Source organism: Phyllostomus discolor, chromosome 14 (assembly GCF_004126475.2).
Source record: "Phyllostomus discolor isolate MPI-MPIP mPhyDis1 chromosome 14, mPhyDis1.pri.v3, whole genome shotgun sequence".
Taxonomy (NCBI): domain Eukaryota; kingdom Metazoa; phylum Chordata; class Mammalia; order Chiroptera; family Phyllostomidae; genus Phyllostomus; species Phyllostomus discolor.
In genome coordinates, this window is record NC_040916.2 from 43,011,607 (window position 1) to 43,018,127 (window position 6,521).

The 6,521-nt window shown below is 42.5% G+C and overlaps 1 non-coding gene across 1 annotated transcript; it reads right to left on the reverse strand.

Moving 5' to 3' along the window:
* Positions 1-1,702: 1,702 nt before the first annotated feature.
* Positions 1,703-1,828, reverse strand: LOC114489276. The gene has a single exon (XR_003683845.1). It is a non-coding gene; the product is annotated as a small nucleolar RNA SNORA28 (small nucleolar RNA).
* Positions 1,829-6,521: the final 4,693 nt, after the last annotated feature.

Consider the following 6,521-nt stretch of genomic DNA (forward strand, 5'->3'; position numbering starts at 1 on the left):
TGTAATTTGCCTATAAAGAAAGAATGCATTGATCTTCTGCCCTGAGCATCTCGCTCTATGTGAGGTGGTGCACAGAGTAAATGTAAAAAGGCTTCAGCTTTGGCGTCAGACGGATCTGGTTCCAATTCCGACACTATCACTTACTAGATAAGGTCACCACGAGGCCTCTCGGCACCCTGCCAGTCATCTTCTCCTGGAGATGTTGCCCTGGGTCACCTCGGGCCACATACCAGAACATTCAAATTGCAAAAGCATTTTTATGGGCACAGTTGATACTCCTAAGTCACAAATAACAGCAGCCTCAAATCCAAATAACCAGCAATCATAAATTTCTCTAAAGAAACATTCCAAAAGCATAGAAATGTATTAATTAAGGACACAGCTCTGTGCTAGCTCTGTGCTCTAGAGAGGCTGAGGCAGAATGGGGGCCGGAATATGGGGCTTGAGCATAGGAGACACGTGTTCAAGTCCTAGTGCTTCCCTTTATCAACCATGTGAACTTAATAAAGTCATTAAGTGCTCTGAGCCCCTCAAATATAAGTTCCCTCCCTACGTATCCAATAGAAATTTTGTGAGGATTAAAGGAAATAAGGAGGGCAAGACACTAGGTAAATTATACAATGGAACTGTTAATATCAAAATTTTGTAAGCCCCAGTGAACACAAGATTTGGAAGTAGAAAGAATAAGAACCCAAGAAGTCTTTCCCAGGAGCCTGTCACCAGCCAGAAGGGTGTTCACAGCCAAAAGATTCGTGCTAGGCTCGGAGAACCCATACCGTCAAAGCCTGGAGTTACCTCCAGTCAGACTCTGGTTTGTGAGATAAAACAATAATACCCAGTGAGGGTGCTGGTGGGGGACAGTGGCTCACAAACACTGTGAGTGAAATTGTAAACTGGGACAAAGGGCGATTTGGTGGTACCTACTGAAATTTTAAATGTGCATTCCTGTTGACTCAGCAGTTCCCTTCTAGGAATTATCCTGGAGAAGCACTAGAGGTTGACAAGAATACCTGTACTAGAATGTTGAAGGCAACGTTATTTGTAATAGAAAAGTAAAAGGTGGGTGATTGATGCATTTTGCATATTCTTACTATGACTACTGTGTCCACATATAGATAAAAATCCACATGCAACTTTTGATTCTCCAAAGCTTGCTTACTAATAGCCTACTACTGACCAGAAGCCTTATTGATAATACAGTCAATTAACACATGCTTCATATGTTATATGTGTTATGTACTGTATTCTCACAATAAAGAGTTGAGAAAAATGTTATCAAGAAAATTATAAGAAAGAGAAAATACATTTATAGTATGTGTTTAAGAAAATCTTGGACTTGCCCAGTTCAAACCTGTGTTGTTCAAGGGTCAACTGTATATTAAAATGGAATGGGTGTGTGTGATGTGTGATTGAGTGAAGAAAAGCAAACTGCAGTTCAGTATAAATAGTGTGACCATATGTTTAAAAAATAATATATATATTTTTCTAGGTATATATACATGTATCTAGAATATATAAAAATTATATATACACACACCTGAAAAAATTCTAAACATATACAAGCATCATTTTTTTAACATTGATGTTCAATGGGGAATAGGAGTGTAGTATAAAAAAGAGACTTCACTTTTTACTTTACATACTTTTATGATATGTGAATATTTTACAATGATCATGCATTACTTTTAAAATTTTTTTCAACACCATCTAAGTCTATGTAACAGCTTGTCTCACAGAGGAGAGAGCATTAGAAAAGATTCAACTTTATTGCTATAGCCAGCTCAGATCTTGTCAGATAGTTTTGGTCATCTGCCACAGAGTGTTGCTTGCAATACTTTTGTAATTTTAAAAACACAGTTAAAAATCAAAAATGAAAAGTTAAACCAATATTTAAGCTAGGGAAATAAAATATAATTCAAGAGCTAAAGCCAAGGGTAGGAGTAAGACCAAGGAATAGAAGTGGGGGTCGCAGAGCCCAGAGAACCCCGCGCCGGGATGGGGCCTCCCCAGCAGTAGTTCCCACGCACCTGGGCACCGACCTTCAGGACCACACCGGTCCTCCTGGACTTGCGCTCTCATGGCAGAAGCAGTCAGTGTCCGCACAGCTGCTGCTCCTGCCTCAGTATCATTAGGTGTTGTTCTGTTTCTGAAGAGGTTTGCAACTCTGCTTCAAAATTAGGAGTCGGGCCCAAGGGGCAAGGCACCAGGGCTTCTACGAGAGACTGTTCCGCCATCCCTGAGGATTTATCCAGACTGACTCTCCTTGTACCTTGACCTTTGTGTTTTGCTTCTCTATGAACTCTTTGACTTTGACCTTGGATTTGACCACAGATTCTGACTCTGCCTCTGTGCCAGCCTTTTATCTTCTCCTGGGGTGACTCCTTGGCCAATTCTGGCCAATTCTGTGACTCAGGTTTTCTTCAGGGACTTAATTTGGGCATTTTCTTCACACTGGCTTCCAGCACCTAACCCCCTCCCAATCCTACCTTTAACCCTGCCATCCCATCTCAGCATTGGCATGGCCAGCCAAGAGTCCAGCATGTGCCCAAACGAACTATGGGCACGAAAACGACAAGACACGGTAACTCATAACTCACGAGGAGCCCCTGGGACACTGGCTATCTGGGAAGCTGTCCTTAACTCCACCTCTGGTTCCTAATGAGATGACTGAAAAGTCATCAGGAATCGTCATGCTAGAATCACAGAGTTTCTAACAACCCACAAGACTTTGGGAACAACTTGCCCAAAGTGGTATGTGTTTTGTGAGCTATGACTTTGTGGAGGGGGATGGAAGGCCACCAGCTTGAGCCAGCCTCTCCTTCTTAGCTTGCCTGGACATGGACCTCCCCCAATGACAGCCTTTATTTATTTTTTATTTCATGACACAGAAAGAACATATGGGTAGAATCCAGGAGTGAACTTGCTTGTAAACCACAGAGCGTGAATCAGAACTGTGGGTCCACGTGGTTAGGGACCGTTTCTCTCAGACTTCTCGGCTAGCAGGCTGGGTGACAGCACCGTATTGACAAGCAGGTAGTTAGAGAGATGCAGCTTCTCCCAAGGCTGGAGGTGAAAGCCCACCTCAATTAAGTTAAGAAATCCTTAATTAAGACTGTCTGGCCTTCTTTCCCCTGCCAGCTTTGAGGAGCTGAGACAGGATCTCCTTAGGACCCAGAACAGGAGCATTTTGTAATAAAATTCCTTATACATTTTCACATCTCCATGACTCTTAAGATAACCCTTTGGTAAGAAGAGTGCTTTCCTCTTTTAAATCCCAGGTCTCAATGTCCTGCCAAGAAGACAGACACGCAGCACACAGCATACCCGGAACCCATGAAGGTAGTACATACTGCAGTTGAGAACTTCAGAGCATTCACGTGGCCAGAGGAAAAAATCCATAGCCAAAGTTCAAAGACAACATATTGGTAAAAATATTCAAAACAAACATGACCGATAAAGGGTTAATTTTCTTACTTAAAAGAATTTTTCCAAATTCAAAGAGAGAGCAAATAAACAAACAGGGAGTTCTCAGAAAAAGATAAAATACAAATGATTTGAAAGATATGAAAAGATGCCAATCTCACAGAAAAAAAATTAAAATGCAACAAAAAGATATGTCATCAAACAGGCAAACATTAGAAAGCTTGATACATTTAGTATTAGAAAGCAGATATCAAAGTAAGAAAAATTGTGTATATTGGTAGGAATTTAAATTACTACAAGCTTTTTTGGAGTGCAATTTGGCAATATCTCAATTTCTAAAAGTAGTCTAAAATAGACGGATAACAAAAAGAAATCTGAAAAGAACCCAAATATTCATCGATAGGAGATTTGTTAAATAAAGTTATCTTTTATTGCTACATAGGAATACCATTGGCCCAATACAAAAATTAAAGTAAATATCTAAGTATTGGGATGGAAATATTTCTCATGTAAGTGAAGAAGTGACAATGCAGAACAGCATGATTAATATTATTTTATTTATAAGTAAAAAGGGTATTATATGTACATGTGCAATACAATGATATATGCACAAATTTTCTGAAATTTTAACAAAAAAATATTAACATTTTGACAGAAGATCCATTGGAAGGTCTGATTCACTTTTTTTTTACACTTCTCTGTATCAGTGTTTTGCTATGTGGCTAGTTTCTTCTTATATAAATAGAACACATTAAAAAGTTGAAAACAGGCAGGCCCTGTCTGGCGTAGCTCAGTGGATTGAGCACGGCTGAGAACCAAAGTGTCGGGCACATGCCTGGGTTGCAGACCATGACCCCCAGCAACCACACATTGATGTTTCTCTCTCTCTCTCTCCCTCCCTCCCTTACCTCTTTAAAAATAAATAAATAAATAAAATCTTTAAAGAAAAATTTTAAAAAGATGGGTGTTGTTCTAAAAAAAAAGTTAAAAGCACACTGCAGTATGAGGCACAGCAAGCGGAGGAGAGGAGGGCCCAGGGACGGGCACTGCACCAGGTTAGGCAAGAGGAGTGCCGGGGGGCCTTCCTGGCTGGAAAGAGGCCTGGGCTGAGTTCTGAAGGATAAGGAACTGTTCAGATCAGGGCCACACTGCTGCAGGTAAAGGAAATGGTATCTGCAAGGGAATGGAAGTGACAGAAGGCAAGACACGTTCAGGGAATTAAGACAAAAAGTTGGTTGGCATGCAGAGTGATTAAACACACAAAAAAGCTGGCTAAGTGGAGGCCAAATCGCTCATGGACTCAGGGACTGTGGACTTTCTCATGAGGCAAGGGGAGGCCACTAAAGAAACCTGGGTGAAGGAGACACCTGGCCCCTTCCTTGGGTCTGTCACGAGTTGCAGTAACAACAGCAGGGACAGTCATGTAACTTCAAAAGGGACAAGAGGAACTGAGACTCCAAAGTAAAAGCTGAAGACAAGATCATTCGTCAGGAATCCAGCAGGACCGAGGCTCATTCTCTTAGTTGCAAATGACAGAACTTCATGTTTAACACGAGCCAGCAAAGGGGATTCACGGAAGGGAGGAACCACAGAAGCTCCAAGAGCCTCACAGACCAGAACCAGGCCACTGGAACCTGTCAGGACGCCCTGACTGCTTCTCTGCTTCTTTCTACGTTCTCTACCTGGTTTCTGTGACCTTGCAGGGCCCATGGCTGCTGGCTGTCCCTAGCTCTTCCATTCCCAGCAGACATTATTCATTTAACAAGTGGTTGTTGAGAACCTTCTGCACCTTGCACAGCTCTCAATGCTGAGGACACAGCTGTAAACAGATGCAGGAGCTCTGTTGTTTGGCAGTGGAATCAGGTGATGAACAATATATAATCTGATGCCATTGTTGTGGAAAATCCACCCACACGTGGGGAGATAATGAAGCACAAACTTTATTACCTGGGGGCCCAGAGGGGGTGGTTAACATCCAAATCCTCTGAGCACCGATCCTCACTCTCCCAGGGTTTAAATAGTCCCGGGCTCCCTACCTACGTGGCGAAGCAAGGTTACAGAAGCTGAATGCGGAAGTTAGGTCCAGCTACCTTATATGGGAGACAAAGGGAAAACGCAGGAGGAATTTGCAGAAGCTACAGAGCACAGGAGCTTATCATGGGAGTCTGTGTACGGCCTTGAGTAACTGGCGGTTGCTTTGGTTACGACTTGTCTGCTTTTACAGTCCTGTGTGAAATTTTGCAAGTGTTACAGTTACAGAGCATAAGAAACTTTTGGAGTTTTCTTTTCCTGCCACACCATTATCACTGTATTATAATGCTTTTTGGAAGAAGAAAAGGCCTCTTCCAGCTTCCATTTTTTAAAATTGCAGAGAAGTATTCTAATTGGATAGCTGTGGGTCCTCTCCCTACCTCTCCACTGTGACAGGCAGTCCTCACTCCAGTTCCATGGTGGTGGTTGATGTGATGCAGACACCCACCCACCGTGTCCGTGTCATTATGGGTGAAATGAGACCTTCACACAGACTACCGAGTCGGGTGGAGGAAAAGGGACAGCATGGCTTTTCTCTCAAGGGGAGCAAAAGCCTCAGTCCTTGTTCCAATGAGCTTTTATTGTCTTACTGGGCACATTACAAGAAGGTCCTCATTAGCTATGCACAGGCTTCCTTTAGGTGGTTACCTTTTACAGAAAACAAAGGAGCCAATGCTGCTAATCACATCACAGAAGAGGGATATTTGCAAATGAAAAGGCAAAAGTAGTTGAACTGGTTACATTCAGCCTTGGAAGGTTTAGCATGGTTTTTAGGAAGTTGCTTTGCAGTAAATGTCCTCAATTCCAGGTGAGGAAATTTGAGCAAAAAGCAAGACTCATAGCAGCCTAGGTACATTGCAGGCCTGATTCCCCACAGGAGAACCTTTCGGTGGGCATGGGTCCTGTGCATCACGGAGTGGGAGCTGGGCCCACGCCATGCAGAACGGTCTACTACAGAGGTGGAGGACAGAGGAAGCAATTCCTAAAAGAAAAAAGATACATTTCCCAGAAAGGAGAGAGTTGATTAGGCAGACAAAAACATTTCATATCTTTCCACAGCCATTATA